The following is a 26585-nucleotide window of genomic DNA, read 5'->3' on the forward strand; positions in this document are numbered from 1 at the left end:
CTGTATGTGTGTTACAGATAGTGTGAAAGAGAACTACTAAAATTCCTGTTTATTTCCTTACTGTCCTTCATGAGTAATGTTTGTGAAAGAAAGATTGTGTGTTTTTTAATCCCCAAGCGTATGGATAATTTGAATAACCAGCAATCTTTTATTGGATTTAAATAAAGAGGATTGTTTATTTACACAGTCACCCCAAATCTAACGCTACAGTACTCACTTGTACAGTCATGTGCATAAAAATACTCTAGAAAAGTATAGTTGGAGAGAATAATGCATATTTATCAGTTATAAACAAAAGGAATAGTTGATAATTCAGGTGATTGTCCTGTTGTGGAAAACATGCGTGACTGGCTAGATGGAAAAAACATCTTAACCCCACAAGTGCAACTTGGTTAACTTTGACATCTGGAGTCACATGCCAAAGTGGTTTTCAGGATCCTCTTAAAGAGATGGACTTTCTGCAGGTCACAAAAGTTGTTTGTGGTCCGATTACCATTGGTGGACCTGAAAAGGAACAGGTTTGGAGTCATTATGATGTTGCAATCTATGCTATTTCAGCTGCTGCTGTGCCATTCTGTAGACAATGCTTAAAGATCCAATTGCAGACATGTCTGCTTTACCATGTGATTTCTCACCATTCCCTTTTCCAAATATTTTGATGGTCTTGAGTTGATCAACCCCACCCGGTTTATTGTTCAAAGACATTCATCCTGACTGGGTGAGACATTCACTGTCTTTGTTTCAGAAAGACCCACTCAACTCAGGAATGCCTTTTGCATGGTCTCTGGATATGGCTAGTTGACATCTCTTGGTCTGGAATGTATCCTTTTGTCCTTGTGAGCCAGGGTGGCAGATTGAATTCACAGATTAGGTCAGATGACGTTTGGTGGCCATCTTTTCGAGCACATGTTGAATGGGCAGCACGGTAGCATTGTGGATAGCATAATTGCTTCACAGCTCCAGGGTCCCAGGTTCGATTCCGGCTTGGGTCACTGTCTGTGCGGAGTCCGCACATCCTCCCCGTGTGTGGGTGGGTTTCCTCTGGATGCTCCGGTTTCCTCCCACAGTCCAAAGATGTGCAGGTTAGGTGCATTGGCCATGATAAATTGCCCATAGTGTCCAAAATTGCCCTTAGTGTTAGGTGGGGTTATGGGGATAGGGTGGAGGTGTTGACCTTGGGTAGGGTGCTCTTTCCAAGAGCGGTGCAGACTCGATGGGCCGAATGGCCTCCTGCGCTGTAAATTCTATTTTAAAAGAGAAGTCAGTTCCAAAAGATAGAAGCAACTTTAATGCTATTTACCGTTGCTATTGTACACACAATTACCAAGTGGGGTATTGTCATGGTGACCTTCCGCTCTGTGATCAACATACACTTGAGCAATTGCAAAATATTTGCAAAATATAGTTCATTAATACAAACGCAAAAGAAAAAAGGCTCTATTAGAGGTATTTCTCTCAAATGTTATGTACACCAGGCAGAAAATGAATTGACTAACACAGTTGTAGAATGACTGGAATTTAATTTTACTAACATCAAGTTGTTTCTACACATAGTACATTGAAGAAAATTCTCTTTTTTTTTCATTGTGTAAATGTGATATAAAATGTTCAGCTGCTGGACTTTAATTACTTATTTTATTAATGTAGCTCAGAGATCCAGTTGCTGCTGAAGAATATGATTGCTTGTACGTTAAAGTAAGGTGCCATCCCTGATCCACAGTGTTTTGTACTTGAATTCATTCATGTTTCAAAATTCTGGGCTCTTGGCTTTTAATGAGCCCAAATCCATTGAGTTTATTTTTCTGCTTAATATGAGGGAAAATGACACATGGTTAGAATTGAGTTATGCAAGTGTTGAAATGTCACTGGAGGGAAAACCCACTTTACTTCACATTCTTCATGAACCAGGAAAGGTTTCAGGCAGTTGTTAATGTGACCCTGAAACACTGCTTAACATTGTTACTGGGTTGAAAAAAAAATCCTTCAACTTGGCTGCAGTTCAGGCATTAGGATCTGGATCCAGCATAGCAGATGGTATTCCAGCCGATCAGAGAAGGAACATATTTGACCTTAGAATAGAATTGATATATCTCTCTGCCAAGGCAATTCTCCTGTGTTTTCTGATTCTTGCATCAGAAGGGCTGCACAGTTGGAGAGGAAAATAATGTGTGTGTGTGTGTGTATAGTGTGTGCATGTCTGTACATGTACATATGCATATGTACATGTGTGCATGTATGCATTGTGGCATGTCGTGGCATGTCGTTTGACAATACACAGCCATGTATGAAAAGAACACCGTGACGTGAGGAAACATACACATATGATTGAAAAGAAACTCACAACGTGTGTATGTTTTGACCTGGAGATGATCAGTAGCAATTTGATCATAGAGGACATTCAGATCCGATCTGAGGAGTGATTTTGTAATTCTATGAGAAGCTCAGTCTGATGGTAACACGTATCAGAAATTTGAGTGAGCACCTTATATAGGTGTCTGAAGAATTAAAATTTTGTGTACAACGCGGATCCAACTTTCAAAAATGCACACCTGACATGAGCAACTCTCTGTCGCAATGTAAAGTGAGAAAATGACCCCTCTGCTATCTGCTTTAATTTTCACTAAAGGTTATTTGGATAATAATCAGGGTCAAGAATGTTGTGTCTCATTTTTTTTGTATCTCCATTTCTTTCTTAAGCCAGGGACTATAATACTCATTTTCGTGAGTCTCCAGGGTCACCAGGGAAGGTGCCCGCCTGTATCTTCAAAGAAAAATGTCTTCCTCCACTCAATAAATGAATTCTAAAACAACCTAACCGTTGTTTGAAATGAGTGACTTGAAAATGCATCACTTGTGAATCTTTTGTGGATGGCTTGTTCAAAGTTTCTGTTTTCAGTACGTTCTACTGTTTGAAAGGTGGGAGCAATTGATTCTGTTCCTTGAAAGAATGTAGATACCCTGCCAGCTTACTTACTGAAAATATTATTCCAGTCATAATGGTAGTTTGGAGACTTAGAGAATATTGCTGACTGTCCTTGGCTTTCAAAGACCTTAATTTGGCCCAAGTGCATTTTGTGCACCAGTGAGGTATGTTGGCTGCCGAATTCATGGCGTGGATTTATGTTTTTATCCGCCTGAGTGAAACGCAAAAAGGTGAACCTACAGAAAGCATCATATGTCAACAAAATAAATTGCCTTTTTCTCCTTCAATTGAAATGAATGCAGGGAAATCCAGTGTGCTCGACAAAGGGCGTATCACCTTTCTCACCCAAATTTTCCTCTGCTGTTATCTGCCAAAAATGCTGATTACTATCTGGCAGTAAAGACGAAAATTTAATCCTTCAGCTACAAAACTAGTGACTCATTTCTTGTGGGTTTCTATTTTGTATCTACAGAATTAAAAAAATAATGAATTGATAAATCAAAAAATGAAGGCAACTTTTTATCTAATGTTAACTTATTTATATTTTGTGGTTTGCAGTAATGTTTGTCACATAAGATAGCTTCTCAGAGAATTTGGAGATAATTTTGATGTTTTATTGAAGTATACCATGTGAATGAGGTGGCAGCGTAGTGGTTTTGTCACCGGGCTAGTAATAAAGATTATTATTAATCTAGAGATTACTGAGGACTCCGGTTCGAATCCCACCGTGACAGATGGTGAGATTTGAATTCCATAAAAATCTGGGATTAAAAGATGACCGTGAAACTATTGTTGATTGTTGTGAAAACACATCTGGTTCACTGATGTCTTTTCGGGAAAGAAATCTGCCATCCTTACCTGGTCTGGCCTACATGTGACTTCAGATCCACAGCTATAAAATGGCCTTGCAAAGCACTCAGTTCAATGGCAAATGCTGGGATTACTGTACCAGGTTAGAACTTTTTCACTTCCTCAGACACTGATGGAAGTATGGGAATGATTCGATGCTCTTTCTGGCTACCTTGAGGAAAGGAATTTGTTTTTGAAGGGATATTTGGTGAAATGGGGAATATCCAAGTTGGGCTTCGGTGACTTGGGTACTTTCTTGCACTGTTGAAGAGTGTGTCGAGCCAATGAAATGAATAGTAAAGTGGCAGCATAGATGCATAATGGGCTGGCTGACAGGAAACAGAATGGTGGTGAACAGCTGTTTTTCAGACTAGAGGAAGGTATACCTTAAGCTCCCCCATGGGTTGTCACGAGACCAATACTTGTTATACATTAACAATTGTATCAGGCACCACTTCAAAATTTGTAGATGACACAATACTTGGAAGTATTGATGTTAGTGATGGACTTTAAGAGGACAGGCTGGTGAAATGGGCGGACATGTGGCAATATGAAATAAAGGACACCACTCTAATGGGAGTGTAGTGGCAGGGAGATCTGGGGATATAGAAAAAGAACAAAGAAAAGTACAGCACAGCAACAGGCCCTTCGGTCCTCCAAGCCTTTGCCGACCATACTGCCCATCTAATCTGAAGCCTTTTACACTTCTGGGGTCCGTATGCCTCTATTCCCATCCTATTCAGGATGTCAAGATGCCTCTTAAACATCACTATCATACCTGCTTCCACCACCTCCTCCGGCAACGAGTTTCAGGCACCCACTACCCTCTGTGTAAAAAAAAACTTCCCTCGCATATCTCCTCTAAACTCTGCCCCTCGCACCTTAAACCTACGTCCCCGAGTAATTGACTCTTCCACCATGGGAGAAATCTTCTGACTGTCCGCTCTGTCCATGCCCATCATAATTTTGTAGACTCCTATCAAGTCATCCTCGACCTCCGTCATTCCAGTGAGAACAAACTTGAGTTTATCCAATCTCTGTGACATTACAATGTCAGCACTCTTCGCCCGACATTATCCCAGCTTTTCTTGACATTAAAAATGTTGAATGTGTGAGACCTTCTTAAGTCTTCCAACGCTGTGGAATCTGTAGGGCAGAGAAGCAGGCTGTTCAGATCAACAAGTACATGCCCACGTTTGTCCTCTGCCCAGGCCTCCTTCCACTCCAGTTACCCTCTTCCCACCCTTCACATCCCTGCCTGATCATTCTTTCACCCACTTTTATTTACTTTTATTACATTTCATGTTGCTATCTGTCAGCCATCATATCTGACTTCAATCCTTTCATGAAACTAATCCCTGTTCCACGCCTAATGTTAGAATCATAGAATCCCAACAGTGCAGAAGGAGGCCATTCAGCCCATCGAGTCTGCACCGACCCCTCAAAACAACACCCCACCTAGGCCCAATCACCCGCCCCATTCTGTAACCCCATCCAACATTTGGACACTAAGGGGCAATTTACCATGGCCAATCCACACAATACACATCCCTGGACTGTGAGAGGGAACCCGAAGGAAGCCCACGGGAGAATGTACAAACTCCACACAGACGGAATCAGAATCAAAACTGGATCCCTGGCGCTGTAAGGCGCAATGCTAACCAGTTTATGTGACGTCCAGTTTTGAAAATTGAAACTTATTATTGCTTTCTACATCAAGGCTATTAAAGTAATTGAATGTGCCGTTTTTGCCTAAACCCTTCTTTGCCAGGCAATACTGCTGTTTGAACTCCTCCAGTTAAATTTCTGTCCCCACCACAGAGATGAAACAGCCCTTATCAAAGTCACAAAAGGCAACTTGTGTATCTGTGCCAAAGGTAAACTATTCTTTCTTGTCCCTCTTGGTCTGTCTGCAGCCTGTGACATGGTTAGCCACATCATCCTACTTCAATGCTGCTTGACCATCCTTCAACTGGGTGGGTCACTTGGAGGCCACATGATGAAAGCTGTAGGAAAATGCCTTCGCACTCAATTGGCAATCTTGTGGCTCCTCAAGAACATATGGACCAACTAGTGCTTCCTGAAGACCTCCAGTGGCAGTTCCCCCACCCCGAATTGGAGAGATTCCACTTCTCATTGTAGTCCAATCTCCTATTCATTCCCAAGCTCTACTCTGAATTCATATGCATTTGCGTTTCGTAGTTAAGTTTCTCCTGGGATCTGTCTGATTTTCCAGAAATACATATGCAGAAATCATTGAAGGTGGCAGGTCAGGTTGAGTGAATGTTTAAAAAGGCATAAGGGATCCTGGACTTTATAAATGGAGGCATAAATTACAAAAGCACAGAAGGTATGAAGTCTCAACTGGGGTATTGTGCTCATCTCTGTGCGGGGGGGGGGGGGGGGGGGGGGGGGGGGGGGGTTGGGAGGTTGGGGGGAGGAGGAAAGTCCCGGGATCCGCAAGAGTGCATTGCAAAGGAGAAGAAACATGGGAGGCCTTGCCCTTCCAAACTTACAATTCCACCACTGGGCAGCTACCACAGAGCCAATATGAGGCTGGGTCACAGAGTCGGGAGCAGAATGGGTAAAGGCAGAGGAGAGTTCCTGCACGGGAACAGCGACCACAACATGGTTCAATTTGAATTTGTTATAGACAAAGAAATAGACAAGTTGCAAAAATAAAATTTTTGATTTGGGCAAAGTAGATTCTCGCAACAAGGTCCCACAAGGGAGAAGGCAAATGCACGGTGGCACAGTGGTTAGCATTGCTGCCTCGGCTCCAGGGACCCAGGTCCAATTCTGGCCTCGGGTGACAGTCTGTGTGGAGTTTGCACGTTCTCCCCGTGTCTGTGTGAGTTTCCTCCAGCTGTTCCGGTTTCCTCCCACAGTCCAAAGATGTGCAGATTAGGTGGATTGGCCATGCTAAATTGCCTCAGTGTCCAAAAGGTTAAGTGGGGTTACTAGGTTACAGGATAGAATGGAGGTGTGGGCTTAGGTAGGGTGCTCTTTCAGTGGGTCAGTGCAGATTTGATGGGCTGAATGGCCTTCTGCACTGTAAATTCCATGATTCGATAAGGTGGATTCATAATTGGCAGAGGGTGATGATAAACGGCTGCTTTAGTGTCTGGAAGCCAGTGACCAGTGGCGTACCACAGGGATCTGTGCTGGGCCCCCTACTGTTTGTCATTTATATTAATGACATAGATGACTATGTGGGGGGTAGGATCAGTTAAGTTTGTAGATGACACAAAGATTGTCCGGGCGGTTAATAGTGAGGTTGAGTGTATTGGGTTACAGGAAGATATAGACGGGATGGTCAAACGGGCGGTTAAGTTTCAGATCGAATTTAACCCTGTAAAGTGTGAGGTGATACACTTTGGAAGGAATGATTTAACAAGGAAGTGTACTCTTACACTGGGAAGTTCAGAAGAACAAAGGGACCGTGGCGTGTTTGTCCATAGAACTCTGAAGGCAGACGTGCAGGTTAATAGGGTGGTGGAAAAGGCATATGGAACACTTGCCTTTATCAATCGGGGCATAGATTACAAAAGCAGGGAGGTCACTATGGAACTGTATAGAACTTTGGTGAGGCTGCGCCTGGCGTACTGTGTGCAATTCTGGTTGACACATTATAAGAAGGATGTAATTGCACGGAGGGGGTACAGAGAAGATTCACCAGGATGCTTCCTGGGATGGAACATTTACGTTATGAAGAGAGGTTGGATAGGCTTGAGTTGTTTTCTCTGGAGCAGAAAAGAATGAGGGGTGACCTGATTGAGGTGAACAAGATTATGAGGGGCATAAACAAGGTGGATAGGGAGCAGCTGTTCCCTTTAGTTGAAGGGCCAGTTACGAGGGGACACGAGTTCAAAGTGAGGGGTGGAAGGTTTGGGGGGGGGATTTGAGGAAAAACCTTTGTACCCAGAGGGTGGTTATGGTTTGGACTGCCTGGGAGAGTGATAGTGATGGGTTGCCTCACATCCTTTAACAATACCTGGATGAGTACTTGGCACACCATAACATTCAAGGCTATGGGGTAAGTGCTGGCAAGTGGGAGTAGGTGGGCAGGTCATGCGTCGGTGCAGACTCGATGGGCTGAAGGTTCTCTTCTGTGGTGTAGTATTCATAGACGGCAGGATAGCGACCCTGGGGGAACTGATGGACAAGCTTCAGCTTCCAAAATGTAATAAATTGTGATGCATGCAGCTAAGGAACTTCCTCCGTGAGGAGACAACAAAGGTCCCCCGCCTACCAGGACATGCCCTACTGGACAGACTCCTGACAACAGGCGAGCTAGGGGACAGCAACTGCGTGGACGTGTACAAACAAGTATTAGAAGAAGTCCAGTCGGCATTGGACGAGACATGGGAGAAATGGGTGGAAGAGTTAGGCAGAGAGATAAGGGGAAGACTCTGGGCGAAGAACTTCACAGGGTGCACTCCACCTCCTCGTGCACAGGGCTGAGCCTAACACAGCTGAAAATGTGCACAGGGTGCACCTGATGAGAACACCCCTGAGTGGGTTCTTTCGGCAGGTGGAGGATGTAATGTGAATGGTGCCAAGGGCGCCTGGCCAACCACACCCATATGTTCTGGTCCTGCCCCAGACTGAGTAGGTTCTGGACAGCCTTCTTTGAAGCCATATCCAGAGTTGTGGGAGTAAGGGTGGAGCCGTGCCCACTAGTGGCAGTCTTTGGGGTCTTGGAACAGCCAGAATTGTTCATGGGGAGAGGGGCAGATGCCCCAGCGTTTGTCTCTCTGATCGCCCGCCAGAGACTCCTGCTCGGCTGGAGATCATCAGCCCCATGCAGACTGGCTTTCCGACATGGCAGAATTCCTTGAATAGAAAAAATTTAATTTACCATACAAGGATTGGAGAAAGGCTTCCACAACAGATGGAAGCAATTCACCAGCCTTTCCCAAGACCTATTCGTAATCAGCAACCAACAGGGCACGGGGTGAGAGGGAGGAAACTAGAACTAGTACCACCAATGGAATGAAACGAGGGGGGGGGGGGGTGCTGAAGGGCTGGTGAGGGGCGGGGTAGGAGAAAGTGGGGTGGGGGTGAGGGAATATCAACTCAGACACAATGCAAACAAGGCAGGGGAACCAAAGCAGACAAACAGCAGTGAAGTACACAGGTATGACCTTGCCAGAAGTGTGCCCAGAGGCCATCAAAGGTGCCCCGGTATGTTCTAATACCAGGAGGTGGTGCACAAAGCATAGGAACAGCACAGAGGGAGTGGCCGAGGTCGGGGACCACAAAACCAGGGCCCAACAATAATACTTTTACACTTGCTGTTTCCCTCCTGGACTTGCACATTGGTATCATAGTCTCTTCCTGTACATATCTAAACATATACACAGTTTGTAAAGACCTGAATGTTACTGCTTAATGTCCTCTGCAACGTAACTATAAAATGCAAAGCAAGAAAAATAATTTTTTTAATGTATTGGGAGTGCAATGCCCGTGGCTGTGGTGGAGGCAGGTTCAGCAGATTTCAAAAGGGAATTGGATAAGTACCTAAAGAGAGTGTTTATTGGGCAATGGGGAAAATGTGGGGGAGTGGGGCTAGCTTACTTGTTCTTGCAGCAAGCCGCCACAGACAAGACCACTTGAACGACTTTCTTTTGTGCTGAGCATTCTATGATTCTAGGCTAGGTTAATTGAAAATGGAAATGAACATTCTGAGTCACTTCACATTTTCCCTCAAAGAGCAGCAAAAAACAGAGACGGAGGGGTAGGCTGCAGGAAATGACTGGATTTCTTAAGATTGTTCAGTCATTATTTGCTGGTGCTATGATTTTAGCAAAGTGTAATGGTGCGTATATAATCTGCACTGGCGTGTCATTGGCGATATTCATGTGTTTTTCTGGAGTTGAATCCATCAGTTCTCACATGGTGTAGATTTTATTTACTGATGGTAATGGAGGAATGGATTCATCCAGTGAATACTTTGGAAAGTTATTACAGAAAATCCAGGGCTGGTAAAATATTTAATTGAAAATTATACTAAATTTGTTGCTCCTGAAGAAAATAGTATCAAGAGAAATAATTATTACAACCCCACCACATGTAGGCATCAAGCAAGCATGTGACAAAGAATCATAGAAATGTACAGCCAGAAAGAAGGCCATTCAGCCCATTAAGTGCATGCTGAGTGACAATGTGTCATCTGGGAATAGAGGGATACGGACGCCGGAAGTGCAGAAGATTTTAGTTTAGACGGGCAGCATGGTCGGCGTAGGCTTGGCGGGCCGACGGGCCTGTTCCTGTGCTGTACTTTTATTTGTTCTTTGTTCAATATAATCCTACTTTATAGCTCGTGATCTCTAGCCTTATGGGCTGCTGTATTTCAGGGACATATCGGAGTACTTTCTAAATGTTAGGATGGTAGAGGCAGAAACCCTTGTTTCAGCCAATGAGTTCCAGATGCCACCACCCTCTAGATGAAACGGAAATCCCCCGGAATCCCTTCTATACCACTTAATATAAATCTCTATCCCCTGTGGACGTCTCAACCAAAACAGATAGGGTCTTCCTATCCACCCTATCTAGATACCTCCTAATTCTATATGCTTTAGCTATGTTTTCCCTCAGCCTCCTCTACAGTTCCAAAGAAAAAAACTCAGTCTATCCAATCTTTCCTCATAACTAAGACTCTCCAGTTCTGTGAACTCCTCCTCTGTACCCTCTTCCACATCTTTCTAATTGAATTGCATGCTATGGCTTAACCACTGTTTTGAACATTTCTGTATAAAGAGTACATGTTGCAAGCAATGGTCCACAAAGGCACAGTAAAGGATTTGTTTATAGAGTTTCAAATGTTTGAAATATAGGAAATTTGCAGTTTGGCAGTTTTGTGTGCTGGTAATGTAACTGTTCAGATTATTTTTTTGTCTGAATTCAAGCTGTGCACAATTCCCAGCGAAAGGAATGGATATGCAGACTCCTCTTGGGCTTTGGGAAATGTGCAACAGCAGTTCAAGATATATTACCAGCTGATTTTTAACTCCCATCTCTGTGAGGAAGTGTCTAGCCCCTGCTGACTGCAGGTCTCCTCCCAGATTGTTCGGGTCAGACTTGCTTTGTGGGAGAATTTTGGATGTGAATTTGTATTTTGTTACTATGATACGTGGACTGGAGTATTGCGTTAGCTGCAATTGTAGTTCTGGTTTTGAAGAAGATGCTGAACAATCCGACGAACACAATCCAACATGAGCATTATGAGGTTAAAACTTGATGGAGGTCGAGAGGTAATTATCTTGCCAAGCTGCCAAAACTTAATTTTATTTTTCTTGGAAAGCAAGTAAGGGATGTCTAAGGATACATGGTCTTTGAGCTCTCTTTCTGCCTTATTCAGCTGCTAAAGGAAATTCCCTTTTCAAGCGCATGCCAGCGTTTGAGAATCTTTTTAGCGCTTCTTCCAAGTTAGCTAAGTGTTCCTCTCCCAAGGAACCGTTAATCAGGGCATCATCTAAATAAACGGCAACTTTGGGGAGTCACTGCAACACATTTTCCATGGTGTGTTGGAAAATTGCATGTGCCGATGATACCCCAAATGATAACCGAGGAATACTCATGTTTACATACAAGCCTTTGTGTTGTTGATGGTAACGTACCCTCGGGAAGCCTCAACTAACTCCAGTTGCAAGTAAACATGGCTTGTATCCAGTTTGGTGAAGGTCAAAACCCCAGCAGGTTTAGCATACAGGTCCTCAATCTTAGGTAGGGGGTACCAGTCCAAGCTGGCTGCTCGATTGACTGTTAGTTTATAATCCTGCAAATTCAGACCACCTTATCTGGCTTGAGGACGGGTACAATGAAATGAAATGAAAATCGCTTATTGTCACGAGTAGGCTTCAATGAAGTTACTGTGAAAAGCCCCTAGTCGCCACATTCCGGCGCCTGTCCGGGGAGGCTGGTACGGGAATCGAACCGTGCTGTTGGTCTGCTTGGTCTGCTTTAAAAGCCAGCGATTTAGCCCAGTGAGCTAAACCAGCCCCTGGGTGTGGCCCGTTCTGCAAACTGTACCGGTCTAATCATGGCGAGGTCTTTAAGGTGCTGAAACTCTGCTTCCATTTTTTCTAACATGGAATAAGGGACTGGTCTGGCCTGACAGAACCTTGCTGTGGCCTCCGGGTCTGCATATATTTTGGCTTGGAACCCCGATCTTCCCCAATTCGACCCAGAAGATCTCAGGATACGTTTGGATAACTTTGTATAGGCCCCCCTCACCCAGTTTGAATATTTCCACCCAATTCAATTTTATGTGTTGGAGCCAGTCATGCCCCCAATAAGCTTTAGTACCTGTCCACTTACAACGACAAGCTGGGCTGACTGCTGCCCGGAAGCTAACGGGGCTGCTGTGGTCTCCTTGATTTTTAGCACCTCTCCTATCTGGTTAACACTGTTGCTTCACAGCGTCAGGGTCCCAGGTTCAATTCCTGGCTTGGGTCACTGTCTGTGCGGAGTCTGCATGTTCTCCCCGTGTCTGCGTGGGTTTCCTCCGGGTTATCTGGTTTCCTCCCACAAGTCCCAAAAGATGTGCTTGTTGGGTGAATTAGACATTCTGAATTCTCCCTCGGTGTACCTGAACAGGCACCGGAGTGTGGCGATTAGGGGATTTTCCACAGTAACCTCATGCTGTATAATGTAAGCCTACTTGTGACACTAATAAAGATTATTATTATAAGTGGCCAACTGGGCCACAGTGTTCTTCAACTCAACGGTTTAACCCTGTCTTGTAAGTAATGATAAACATGTTCCCCTAAAAGTGTTGCTGAAGCCCTGATGTCTATTTCCATCTTTAAACGGTGTCTGTTGACAAGTAGTCACTATGGTTATTGGAGCCACTCTGCCCATCTCAGTCTGGTTCAACATCATCATGTTCCGTACAGTTGTCTAGTATTCCCCCATACCTTTAAACACACATGTTGTGTTAGTCTACTGAAGGTGTTGATTAATTGGAATAAGCATCCACTTGATATTTCAGTTTCTCTCTCTGAAATTGCTAACTTGATTGTTGCACAAAGTATGTTAGTTGGCCATCAACAACACAAGAAGCTCGATACCTGATACCATTCAGGACAAAGCAACCTGCCTGATTGGCATCCCTTCCACAAACATTCACTCCCTCCACCACTGACGTACAGTGGCAGCTGTGTGTACCATCTACAAGATGGACTGTGGGGAACTCACCAAGGCTCCTTCGACAGCACCTCCCAAACCTATGACCACTACCTTCTAGTAGGACAAGGGCACAGACACATGGGAACACCATCACCTGGAAAATTACCATCCAAGTCACTCTACCCTGGCTTGGAAATATATTGCTGTCCTTCACTGTCACTGGGTCAAAGTCCTGGAACTCCCTCCCTAACAGCACTGAGGGCATACCTACACCATGGGACTGCAGTGAAAGGCAACTCACCACCACCTTCTCAAGGACAATTCGGGATGGGCAATAAATGCAGGCCTAGTCACGACACCCATATCCCACAAGTGAATAGAAACAAACCGGTTTCTGACACATTTCAGGTGACGTCATGGTGGTGGTACAACTCTGAGGAAATTTCCAACCAATGGAATGATTTTAGAAATTTTGGCTCCTGAAGTGGGGTGTTGCTGGACAAGAGTTGGGTGTGTGCTGCTGTTCTTTATTTTCCATCTAGTAAAATGAACAGCTAGAAAATCCCATGGCATGTATGTGTGTTTGTGTGTCAGACTGAATTGCTGATGTGCATGCCTGACAGGCATAGTTCTACCCCTGGAATGTTGCCCCTGTGTTCAAATGACAGTCACAAATCTGATAAACTTTATACAGTAGAACCATAACTTCATAAAAGCACAGTTTCTGTGATTGATTGAAAAGATAACAAAATGATCATGACTTTGAAGCCGGCGTGCTAACATTACCAGATTTATACAAATAATAATTGATACACGAGAGTGGTTAGTCGGCAGAAATGTTACTGTGGGCTTTTGAGCATACAACATTGACAGAAAGACCAGCTGCTCCATCAATCCTGCCCCTCACTCCCAATTCCTTGGGCATTATGACAAGGCACTTCCTTAATACCCTGAAAGTGGCAAATGGATGGGGAAAAGTGGCAAGGGTGACGCACTCTCTTGGGATGCGAATCCTTCCAACAAATCACTCTGCTGTTGTATGTCAGCAACCATGTAGTTGCCAGTTATTTTACTTGGCTTTTTTTGTGTGCTGGCAATTGTGATATGAGTCGTGTTGTGTTACATTTTGACTGATACCTTTCATCAAGAAATAAATAGCAAATATGGTGTGTCCAAATAACATGTCTGTTGCCATCAAATTGTCAGACAATTTTGTAAGGTTCTTTTAGCCTCTGCATGAGCCAGTAGTTGTCACATCCAGGATAGAAATGCATTTTACTATAATCCAGTGAGCTCCCTTACAATAGGAATGGTTCTACACCTATTTATTTTCACTTCTTGCAATTTCCGAGAACTTGGGAGAACAGGGGGTGGGCAGAAGCTAAAAGAGAAAATGTTTCCTGGATTTTTATTCCATTTGGACTTTTATTTACAACCCACAGCACCTGTAATCCCAGCTGAAGATTTTCAGGCATTGTATGGAAAATAAAACGCAACAATAAACATTCAAACTTCATTGTAGTGTCATGATCTAAAAATATCTCGAACCACCCTTTCACATCATACTGCTGCCTTTCTGAGCTCCTTGCCTAAACACTGGTCAGACCAGTTTTATAATCTGCTCTTTCCTAACATATACCTGGTTCCAAATTAATTTTTTAAAAACTTAATCTTTTTGTTTTGGGAGCTGATGTAGTTTATAAATTATGTACTGCTAGGCATTAGTAGTTTATGAATTGATCTCTTTCGCATTTTTTTCTCATTTTAAATGAGGGGCGAAATTCTCCGACCCCCCGCAGGGTTGGAGAATCGCCCGGGACCGGCGAAAATCCCGCCGCCGCCGTGGCCGGAATTCTCCGCCACCCAGGAATTGGCGGGCCGGGAATCGCGCCGCGCCGATCGGCGTGCCCTCTGCGCCGATCGGTGAGCCCCCTGCGGCGATTCTCCGGCCTGCGATGGGCCGAAGTCCTGCCACTCAGAGGCCTCTCCCACCGCCGTGGTTTCAACCACCTCTGGTGGCGGCGGGACTGGTGGCGCGAGTGGGCCCTCGGGGTCCTGGGGGGTGCGTGGCGTGATCGGACCCCGGGGGGTGCCCCCACGGTGGCCAGGCCCACAATCGGGGCCCACCAATCGGCCGGCGGGCCAGTGCCGTGGGGGATACTCTTTTTCTTCCGCCTCCACCATGGCCTCCACCATGGCGGAGGCAGAAGAGAACCCCCCCTACCGCGAATGCGCCGGAGGTGACGTCAGCGGCAGCTGACGCACCGGCGCATGCGTGAACTGGCGAAGGCCTTTCGGCCAGCCCCGACGCCGGCCGGCGGGTGTCAAAAGCTGTTGGCGCCGGCTTTGGCGCCAGTCGGCGTGGCGCCAACCACTCCAGCGTGGGCCTAGTCCCCAAATGTGCGGAGAATTCCGGAGTGGTTGGCGCCACTCCGCTACGCCAGGACCCCCCGCCCCGCCGGGTAGAGGAGAATCCCGGCCCAGATGAATTTAAGTAAGTAAAATTAAGGTGGGTCATGTTGCCGAAGTTTCTCAGCTTACATTCATCAGGAGCAACGTGAAAACGGCAAATTTCATACGATCACATCAATTTATAGTACAAGAGAAAAAGGTGCTGATTGCTTTCTCCCTGGCAAGTCAACTTTGGCCGAAGTGTTGCCAGGGAGAAAGAAATGGGGAACTATGGAATCATAGAATTATAGAATTTACAGTGCAGATGGAGGCCATTCGGCCCATCGAGTCTGCACCGGCCCTTACAAAGAGCACCCTATTGAAGCCCACAAATCTATCCTTTCCCCGTAACCCTGTTCCCAAACTCCTGGGTAATTAAAAAAAAAGGTACATGACTCGACCGTATTTCTTTTGGTTGGAGAGAATGAGTCCCTGCATATCAATGTATATCACTTTGAGCAAGCAGAAATGAGCCACATTACCAGCTTGACTGATTATCTGAAATTGGTTGTTAGTGTAGCTATTAACGAACTCTGGATTGTTCAGCGAGTGCTGCCCAATTGTGAAATCACAGAACAAATAGGTTCTCTGGTCTATGATTTATCTAAATTAAGTTGCTAATTTATGTTGAGATTTGTTAATTTTGTGTTGTGCATACACTGACAATCGATAAACATGTGATCCCTATAGCCAGGAATTAATTTTTATCCCTTTGGTTTGGGATTGACTGGTATTCAGAAACCAGAAGCAAGGAGTCAAACCCAATGCACCCTTTGATGCTCTATTGCAACTTCAGCAGCTTTGTGTTTACAAGCTACTTTGGGATTCTCTTATTCAAAGAGAATGTTTCGCTTCCTTCGAATTATTTTTGTGTTTAGGATTATCAGAGGGAACTGATTCATGTCTCTGTTTAAATAAACTCGTGCTGTAGTTTAAAATTGTTGTGTTGTAACATTTTGAGTTGTACAACACGCTAACTCTCCAGTGCTTTAACTGTAGATCTCTTTCCATTTATAAGTGAGAGGCAAGCTTTTTTGTAGTTTACGAGAGAACTGCAAACTGATTCTTGTGACAATTGGTCAATTCCACTTGGGAGTTTGGTAGTAAAGGGTGAGGGCAAAATAAAAATGTGGAGCTATACAACTTTAGACTGTCACATTTTGGAGCTATTGGGTGGAATTCTCCCACTTATAGAGAATCGGGCGTGAAGGGAAGATTCCGGTCGGGCCTTCATCTACACGTCCCATCCATGGGATGCAAATGAGTTTCCCTCCAGCAGGATTCCTGATCTGTCATGCTGGGCAGCATCGGAAGGTCACACCTTAATTTCATGCCTTCATGAAAATTACTTTTGGACCTCTCACTGATTCTCCCCCCTCATGCCTACCATTGATCCCGCTGGTGGGGCATTGGAGAATTCTGCCCTCTAAGTGGGAAAATAATCAGAGCAACAGTTGCATTTTTAAAGATTATTTATGGAGTATATTCAGGAGCATTCCCTATACAATGTCCAGACGGCATGGTGGCACAGTAGCACAGTGGTTAATACTGCTGCCCTGCAGCGTCAGGGACCCGGATTCAATTCCAGTCTCGGGTGACTGTGTGGAGTTTGCACGTTCTCCCGTGTCTGGGTGGGTTTCCTCTGGGTGCTCCAATTTCCTCCCAAAGTCCAAAGATGTGCAGGTTAGGTGGATTGGCCATGCTAAATTGCCCCTTAGTGTGCAAAAGATTAGGTGGGGTTACTGGGTTATGAGGATAGGGTGGAGGAGTGGGCCTAGGTAGGATGCTCTTTCCAAGGGTTGATGCAGACTCGCTGCACCTCCTTCTGCACTGTAGGGATTCTATGATTCAGTAGACCATAATAACTAAATATGATTAACAAAAAGCTTAACAAAATATATGTAGAAAAAAGGCTGGTAAGATTGGGAATCTTTGCAATGGTTAGTTCAGAATACCTTAGAGTCTTAGTGTAGTAACCCTCACGAGACCCATGGGGACACCTCAATTGATCTCCCCATGGGTCTCATGGAATACGAGCTCCCGTGCTAATGGGCGGAGGCCCGCACAGCTGGATCCCGTAAATCCACCTTATAAAAGCCAGCCGGACTGGGGACCAGCGTGATTGGGAGCCCCAGTTGGGATGTTTGGACTGTTAGTGGCGTTGTGTCCTTTACTTTGTGTTGGTTTACTCAATCCTGTTTAATTTATCTTCTCAAGCCTCCTGAGCTTTTATAGTTGGAAAGGCAGCAGGAAGAGCACTCGGGGAAATGCGAGGAAATTCTTATTGCTCTGGTTGACGGTTTTAGGAGCCTTATAAATGCAGGAGAGTAGCAATGTTTAACCTGATGTTCAAATAAAGTGACAGAACAAAGAAAACTGCAGCACAGGAACAGGCCCTTTGGCCCCCAATTCTGCACCGACAATGCTGCCCATCTAATCTAAAACCTTTTAAGCTTCTGGGGCCCAAATCCCTCTATTCCTATCCTATTCATGTATTTGTCAAGATGTCCCTTAAACATCACTATCGTACCTACTCCCACCACCTCCTCTGGCAGCGAGTTGCAGCTACTCTTCCACCCTGGGGTAAAAGCCTTTGACTATCCAAAAGATGAGTTTGAAGCCCACACAATATTTGTTTCCAAACCGATAGTGGAACATTTTGGTGAGTGTTCCCAATATTTGGCAAAGAACACAAGGGGGACAAACAGTATTCGTGCTTGAGAAGAGGTCAGATTTTACAGACTTGCTGGAATTCTTTGAGGAGGTAGATAAATGAGCTGATTAAATCTCAGGCGGAAATTTCCTTTTGTTCTTTTCTCGGCGCTGACTCGGGCGAGAAAAACGATGTGCAGCTCGCCGGCGGCACAGCTTACTTTTCTCGCCATATTGTCCAGCACCTGGAGGCGGGTCCCACGCTATCACACTGGTGATGGGCCTGAAAAAGCCTGTAACATCAGGGGTGTCCAGAAATTAGGATACCCTTTAAAAAGGGGACTCCCACCCCCCAAAGGTATAGTGGGAACCCTCTTTTGCGGCCCCGGTGTGGTCTCTTCACTTGGTTCATCTTATTCCAGACCTGTTGTCAACCTCTTTGACATGATGGGGCAAATCCCAATATGGGGTGGGGGGCAATAGAATGGGGAAGCTCTACAATTATATGTTAAAGCATTTCACTGAGGTTCCTGATCTTTCTAACAGTAACCTCTACATCAATGATTGTGGGCGGGGACAATTGTGCCACAAGATCTCGCCGGAAATATTCCTGTTTCTTCACTCTTGTTTTGCGTCCGCATCGCCATTTGCGGTCGCCATGAACACTGGTGCAAAATTCATGCCCTCATGAGTAGATATAATTTACTTTTGCTCTTCAGGAAGTGGTTGATGGGGATCCACATGTGAATCATAGAATCATAGAATTTACAGTGCAGAAGGTGGCCATTCAGTCCATCGAGTCTGCAGCAGCTGTTGGAAAGAGCACCCTACTGAAGCCCACACCTCCACCCCATCTTAGCAACCCCACCAAACCCTGTTGGACACTAAGGGCAATTTAGCATGGCCAATCCACCTAACCTGCACATCTTTGGACTGTGGGAGGAGACCGGAGCACCCGGAGGAAACCCACGCAGACATGGGGAAACGTGCAAACTCTGCACAGACAGTGACCCAAGCCGGGAGTTGAACCTGGGACCCTGGAGCTGTGAAGCAACTGTGCTAACCACTGTGCTACTGTGCCCCATGTGAAGCCCTTGAAGAAATGAAGGTTCAAAGTTTTAATGGCCAATTAGCTAATTTTTAAAAATATATTTTTTATTCTCCTTTTTCACATTTTCTTCCAAATTTACACCCACCAACAATAAACAATAATCAGTAACAAATATGTCAATCCCTATAACGATAACAAAAATCCCATCCTCCTACCAAACCCCAAACATTAGCCCGCATGTTCACACAAACAAATGACAAAAAGGAATTAGGGATCACCCATAGTCGCCATTAACACACACAGCTCCCCTCCCCCCAACCCTCCCACCCACCCGCCCCAACTAATGTTCGATGTTATCCAGTTCTTGAAAGTGCATAATGAATAATGCCCATGAATTGTAGAACCCCGCCATCCTTCCACTCAGTTCAAACTTAACCTTCTCAAGAGTCAAGAATTCCAACAGGTCCCCCCGCCACGCCAGGGCACAGGGTGGAGAGCTTGCTCTCCAACCTATCAGGATCCGCCTTCGGGCGATCAACGAGGCGAAGGCTACAACATCTGCCTCCGCATCCGTTTTCAGCCCTGGCTGGTCCGACACCCCGAATATGGCCTCCCGGGGGCCCGGGTCTAGTTTCACGTGCACCACTTTGGAAATTACCCTAAAAACCTCCTTCCAGTAATCCTCTAGCTTTGGACAGGACCAAAACATATGAACGTGATTAGCGACCCCCCCCCCCCCCCCCCCCCCCTCCCCCAGCAATGCTCACACACATCTTCTACTCCTTCAAAGAATCGGCTCATCCTCGCCCTAGTGAGGTGTGCTCTCTATACCACCTTCCGCTGTATCAGCCCCAACCTCATGCACGAGGTGGAGGCATTTACTCTCCGGAGCACCTCACACCAGAACCCCTCCTCCATATCCTCTCCCATGTCTCCTCCCAACTTTGCTTTGATCCCTTCCAGTGGTGCCTTCTCCTCCTCCAGAATAACTCTGTAAACCGCTGACACTACCCCCTTCTCCAGTCCCCCTGTCGTCAGCACCTCCTCCAGCAATGTGGAGGCCGGCTCCACCGGGAAGCTCTGTATCTCCTTTCTGGCAAAATCTCGAACCTGCATGTTTCTAAACATTTCTCCCTGCTCCAGCCCATACTTGTTAATTTGATTGAAATCTCTGACTTAGATGCAATAATTAATGTTCTAAATATATACCTCTAATCGCTATCCTTAAGTAACGCAGCAGATTATATTCCCTGTGAAATATTACCATTGTAGTTTATAGTAAATACGCGGCATAAACACAGAACAATTGCAGGCTTTCAAAGGTTTCTGGTCTTGTTTGTTTGTTTCAGTGGTGACACTTTCCTTTCAGAGTCAGAAGGTTGTGGGTTCAAACCTCAGTTCAGAATGGGGAAGTAGTGGCTCAATGGTATTATTGCCGGACTAGTAATCCAGAGACCCAGAGTCATGCTTTGGGGATCTGGGTTCGGATCCTACCTGGCAGATGTTGAAATTTGAATTCAATAAAAATTTGGAATTAAAAGTCAAATTATGGCATTTGTCGTAAAAACCCATCTGGTTCGCTAATGTCCTTTAGGCAAGGAAATCTGCCATCCTCACCTGGTCTGGCCTACATGTGACTCCAGATCCATAGCAATGTGGTTGACTCTTACATGCCCTCGGCGATGGGCAAAAAATGCTGGCCCTGCCAGTGATGCCCACATCCCAGAAACAAATTTAAAAATTGTATTTCTGATCTAGGCTGATCCTTTACTGAAATAAGGCCATTGGCATTATTTTTCATATGCCAGTTCAGATGGCCATAAAAGATCCCATTCAGAGAAAAGCACTGGAGCTCTCCAAGGTTTGGGCCAGTCTTTAGCCCTCACCTAAAACCACAAAAGAAGATTAACCCCTTAAACGTGTGATGTACTATATCCGACTGCAAAGCAATCAGTGATGACTCACCATTTTCTTTTATGATTTCCTGTTGGTAGGATTTTGGTGTACACCAGTTGGTTTCTTCCTTTTCCCTGCACCAGTCATTGCACGTCAGAGGTATTTCGTTGGCTGTGAAGCACTTTTTGCCCATCCCCAAGGGCACGTGAAGCACTTTGAGACGTTTGGAAGATGTTACGGAAAGGTAAGTTTGTTCTTTCTGTTTTCTATCTATCAAAAACGATCTAAACTCGGCGAAGTGGATCATTTCACGAATAAAATCTGAATTATGAGATGAATAAGTGTTTTGAACATTAGAACAAGAATTGACATATTGAAGAAACACCCATGAGCAACAGTGGAGGGAGGTGAGAGCATTTACTTCCTCAGTGGAAAAACAAGGTTAATCAGGCACTAGGATATATCTCATGGGAATTCAGTTGTGACTCAAAACAAGTTGCATGGATCACGGGGAAAGGTGACTTTGTAATAGAACATAGAACATAGAAAAATACAGCACAGAACAGGCCCTTCGGCCCACGATGTTGTGCCGAACCTTTGTCCTAGATTAATCATAGATGATCATAGAATTTACAGTGCAGGAGGCCACTCGGCCCATCGAGTCTGCACCGGCTCTTGGAAAGAGCACCCTACCCAAGGTCAACACCTCCACCCTATCCCCATAACCCAGTAACCCCACCCAACACTAAGGGCAATTTTCATGTGTAGATTAAATCCATTAGAGAAGAAAAGAATACACCAGTCAATTCTATGGGGATCCAGTCTTGATGAGTTTTAAGAAACTAAGTGCACTGATACAAATACTCATTTGACATTCCATCTTGAGCCGAATACAATGGCTGCGTATCACTTCAGTGATACAAAACATTCAACACTAAAGACAATATATAGATGCCAAGAAAAATCTTCAACAGATAACCAATCGGGAACATTATTAAAACAGTTAAAAAATATGAATTAGAAACTGTTTTGCAAGATTTGAAAGTTGCATTAATAACAATACATACGGACTTCCTAAAAACTATATATTTTAGTAAAGGCCCGACATCAATAGCCTCCACTTGTTTCAAACAGGAACATGCCATCATCTCGGCTTCATAACAAGGTTTGGTTACACAGATATAATATCCAGATTACACAGATATAATATCCACATCGGACACAGCTTCTTCCAATTTAAATGCAGATCTCAATAGGGCAAAGCCACAATCTACATTTTGCTGACATCATGTATTGTTGATCAAAGATTAGATTTGTCCTGACAGAATATGCAAAAAAAAACAAATGCATGTGGATTTTTCCAACAATTATAGTACACAAAACTTCAAAAATCCCTTCATAAATTGGAGGGAAAAAGCCCTCAATGTGAGTCGCACATCAGCTGAACAGTCGAACCATTGTCAACATACAGACCAGCTGGAATTTAAACTGCTAGCACAAAAGGAATAGGTAATTTAAATTAATTATTACACTACAGTCACAACACTAGGAAATGAAACCTCAGTGATGTCCCATTTCAATTGCCCTAAATTGGACAAAATGTACAGTCTTCTCTTCCTAATCACTTATTTTTTTTTAAAAATAATTTTTATTGAAAGAGTTTTTCCATACAGACATTTACCCCTACTAATTTTTAAATTATTTACAACACAATCCCTCTAGGCAAATATCCCTCCCTCGCCCGCCCTCTCGCGCGCACCATTCCTCCCCCCACCCCCCCCCCAAGCAACAACTTAACAAACAAGGCAGCCTACAGTTACAGACATGAGCAGCGAGCAGACTTGCCCGCGTTACAGTCGTGCATGTCCCCCCACGACCTTTGCTGCCCCCCCCCCCCCCCCCCCCCCCGGGTTGCTGCTGCCACGACCCCGAACGCCTATCTCTGATCTAAAAAGTCAAGGAAAGGTTGCCACCGCCTGGAGAATCCCTGTACCGACCCTCTCAGGGCAAATTTGATCCTTTCTAGCCGAATATAGCTAGCCATATCGTTAATCCAAGTTTCCACGCTTGGAGGCCTCGCGTCCTTCCATTGAATTAGTATCCTTCGTCGAGCCACTAGGGACGCAAAGGCCAGTATTCCGGCCTCCCTAGCCTCCTGTACCCCTGGTTCTACCCCGACCCCAAAGATCGCAAGCCCCCATCCTGGTTTGACCCTGGACCCCACCACCTTCGACACCGTCCTTGCCACCCCCCTCCCAGAACCCTTCCAGCACCGGACATGCCCAGAACATATGCACATGGTTCGCTGGGCTTCCCAGACATCTGACACACCTGTCCTCACCCCCAAAGAACCGGCTCATCCTTGTCCCCGTCATGTGAGCTCTATGCAGCACCTTAAATTGAATGAGGCTCAGCCTCGCACACGAGGAGGAAGAATTGACCTTCTCCAGTGCATCCGCCCACGTCCCGTCTTCTATCTGCTCTCCCAGCTCCCCTTCCCACTTGGCTTTCAGCTCCTCCCCTGATGCTTCTTCCGCCTCCTGCATTATCTTGTAGATGTCTGATATCTTCCCCCCTCCGACCCAGACCCCCGAGAGCACCCTATCACTCGCCCCCTTACTGGGAGCAGGGGGAACCCCTCCACCTGCCGCCTAGCAATGCCTTCACTTGTAAATATCTGAACATGTTTCCCGGGGGGAGCTCAAACTTCTCCTCCAGCCCTCCCAGGCTCGCAAACCTCCCCTCTATAAACAGGTCCTTCAGCTGCCGTATGCCCACCCTGTACCAGCTCTGAAATCCCCCGTCGATGTTCCCCAGGATGAATCTATGGTTCCCTCTTATTGGCGCCGCCAACAGACCTCCCATTTCCCCCCTGTGTCGCCTCCACTGCCCCCATATCTTGAGGGTGGCCGCCACCACCGGGCTCGTGGTGTACCTCGTGGGGGGGGAGCGGCCATGGTGCCGTTACTAGGGCCCCCAGGCTTGTGTTGCCACAGGACGCCCTCTCCATTTGTTTCCAAGCTGCCCCCTCCCCTTCCATCATCCACTTGCGCACCATTGACACATTTGCCGCCCAGTAATACCCCGAGAGATTGGGTAGTGCCAGCCCTCCACTGTCCCTACTCCGCTCCAAAAAGACCCTCCTCACCCTTGGGGTGCCGTGCGCCCACACGTAGCTCATGATGCTACTCGTCACCTTTTTGAAGAAGGCCCTAGGGAGGAAGATGGGCAAGCACTGAAATAGAAACAAGAACCTTGGGAGGACCGTCATTTTGATTGACTGCACCCTCCCCGCCAGCGACAGCGGTACCATGTCCCACCTCTTAAATTCCTCCTCCATCTGTTCCACCAGCCTGGAAAAGTTCAACTTGTGGAGGGTCCCCCAGTTCCTTGCCACCTGCACCCCTAAGTACCTAAAGCTCTTTCCTGCTCGCTTGAAGGGGAGTCTCCCAATACCCTCTTCCTGGTCCCCCGGGTGTATCACAAAAACCTCGCTTTTGCCCAAATTTAGTTTGTACCCCAAAAAGTCCCCAAACTCTGCTAATAGTTCCATTATCTCCGGCATTCCCCCTTCTGGGTCTGCCACGTACAGCAGTAGATCATCCGCATACAGCGATACTCGATGTTCCTCCCCTCCCCTAGTCAGTCCTCTCCACCCCCCTGAACCCTCAGTGCCATCGCCAACGGTTCAATCGCCAGTGCGAAAAGCAAGGGGGATAGGGGACATCCCTGCCTGGTCCCTCGGTGGAGCCCGAAATACTCCGACCTTCTCCCGTTTGTCACTACACTCGCCGTCGGGGCCGAGTAGAGCAACTTCACCCACTTAATAAACCCTTCCCCAAACCCAAACCGTTCCAACGTCTCCACAGGTATTCCCACTCCACCCTATCGAATGCCTTCTCCGCGTCCAGCGCTACCACTATCTCAGCCTCCCCCTCCACTGCCGGCATCATAATTACATTCAGCAATCTCCGCACGTTCGTGTTGAGCTGCCGCCCCTTCACGAACCCCGTCTGGTCCTCATGGATTACCCCTGGCACACAATCCTCTATTCTAGCTGCCAGGATCTTTGCCAGCAACTTGGCATCCACGGTCAGAAGCGAGATAGGCCTGTAGGACCCGCACTGCACGGGGTCTTTATCCCGCTTCAATATCAGGGAGATCAGAGCCTGCGACATTGTCGGGGGCAGAACCCCCCCCTCTCGCGCCTCATTAAAGGCTCGTACCAGTACCGGTCCCACCAAGTCCACATTTTTCTTATAGAATTCCACCGGGAACCCATCTGGCCCCGGCGCCTTCCCCGCCTGCATCTGACCTATTCCCTTGACTAGCTCCTCTAGCCCTATTGGCGCCCCCAGCCCTTCTACCAGCCCCTCCTGGACCCTTGGGAACCTCAATTTGTTTAGGAAGTCCTCCATTCCCCCTCTCCTTGTCGGCGGCTCAGACCGATACAACTCCTTGTAAAAATCCCTGAAGACCCCGTTCACTTCTTGCCCCTTCTGCACTACCTTCCCGCCCCTCTCCTTCACTCCCCCAATCTCCCTAGCCGCATCTCGTTTGCGAAGCTGGTGTGCCAGCATCCTGCTCGCCTTTTCCCCATACTCATAGACCGCGCCCTGCGCCCTTCTCCACTGCGTCTCTGCCTTCCTGGTGGTCAGCAGGTCGAACTTGGCCTGCAGGCTGCGCCGTTCTCCCAGCAGCCCCTCCTCTGGTGCCTCCGCATATCTCCTATCCACTTCCAATAGCTCCCCCACCAGCCTCTCCCTCTCCTGCCTCTCCTTTCTTTCTCTGTGTGCCCTTATGGAGATCAGCTCTCCCCTGATCACTGCCTTCAGGGCCTCCCAGACCATCCCACCTGCACCTCACCCGTGTCATTCAAGTCCAGATAGCTCTCAATGCTCTTCCGGACCCTTTACACACCTCGTCGTCCGCTAACAGCCCCACATCCAGCCGCCACAGCGGGCGCTGGTCCCGCGCCTCCCCCATTTCCACATCCACCCAATGTGGTGCATGATCAGAGATCGCAATGACCGAGTACTCAGCTTCCCGTACCCTCGGGATCAGCCCCCTGCTCAACACGAAGAAATCGATTCTGGAGTACACTCTATGGACGTGGGAGAAAAAGGAATACTCCCTCGCCCTCGGCCTACCAAACCTCCATGGGTCTACTCCTCCCATCTGCTCCATGTACCCCCTCAGCACTTCTGTCGCTGCCGGCCTCCTATTGGTCCTTGAGCTCGATCTGTCTAGCCCGGAGTCCAGCACTGTGTTAAAGTCCCCCCCCATGATCAAGCCCCCTGCCTCCAGTCCCGGAATGAGGCCCAATAGGCGCCTCATAAAACCCGCGTCATCCCAGTTCGGGGCATATACGTTGACCATCACCACTTTCTCCCCCTGCAGCTTACCCTTCACCATCACATACCTACCCTCCTTATCCGCCACCACCTCCTCCGCCACGAACGACACCCTCTTTCCCACCAGAATCGCCACGCCCCGGTTCTTTGCGTCCAATCCAGAGTGGAACACCTGTCCCACCCACCCCCTTCTCAGGCGAACCTGGTCCACTACCTTCAAATGGGTCTCCTGTAACATTGCTACATCAGCCTTCAGTCCCTTCAGGTGTGAGAATAC

At 46.5% G+C, this 26585-nt stretch overlaps 1 protein-coding gene across 6 annotated transcripts in view; it reads left to right on the top strand.

Moving 5' to 3' along the window:
• fam160a1a (family with sequence similarity 160 member A1a) overlaps positions 1–26585 on the top strand; it is a 225551-nt gene that overhangs the window by 16271 nt on the left and 182695 nt on the right. For 2 of the 6 annotated variants that reach the window (XM_038791987.1, XM_038791990.1), the window contains exon 1: positions 21066–21198. The exons of 2 other annotated variants lie outside the window; for them this stretch is intronic. The gene's annotated coding sequence lies outside the window, so the exon portion shown is untranslated. Of the gene's footprint in view, positions 1–21056; positions 21199–26585 lie in introns of those variants that run through there. 2 more of the 6 variants (XM_038791984.1, XM_038791985.1) reach the window with 2 other exon arrangements.

Source organism: Scyliorhinus canicula, chromosome 3 (genome assembly GCF_902713615.1).
Source record: "Scyliorhinus canicula chromosome 3, sScyCan1.1, whole genome shotgun sequence".
Taxonomy (NCBI): domain Eukaryota; kingdom Metazoa; phylum Chordata; class Chondrichthyes; order Carcharhiniformes; family Scyliorhinidae; genus Scyliorhinus; species Scyliorhinus canicula.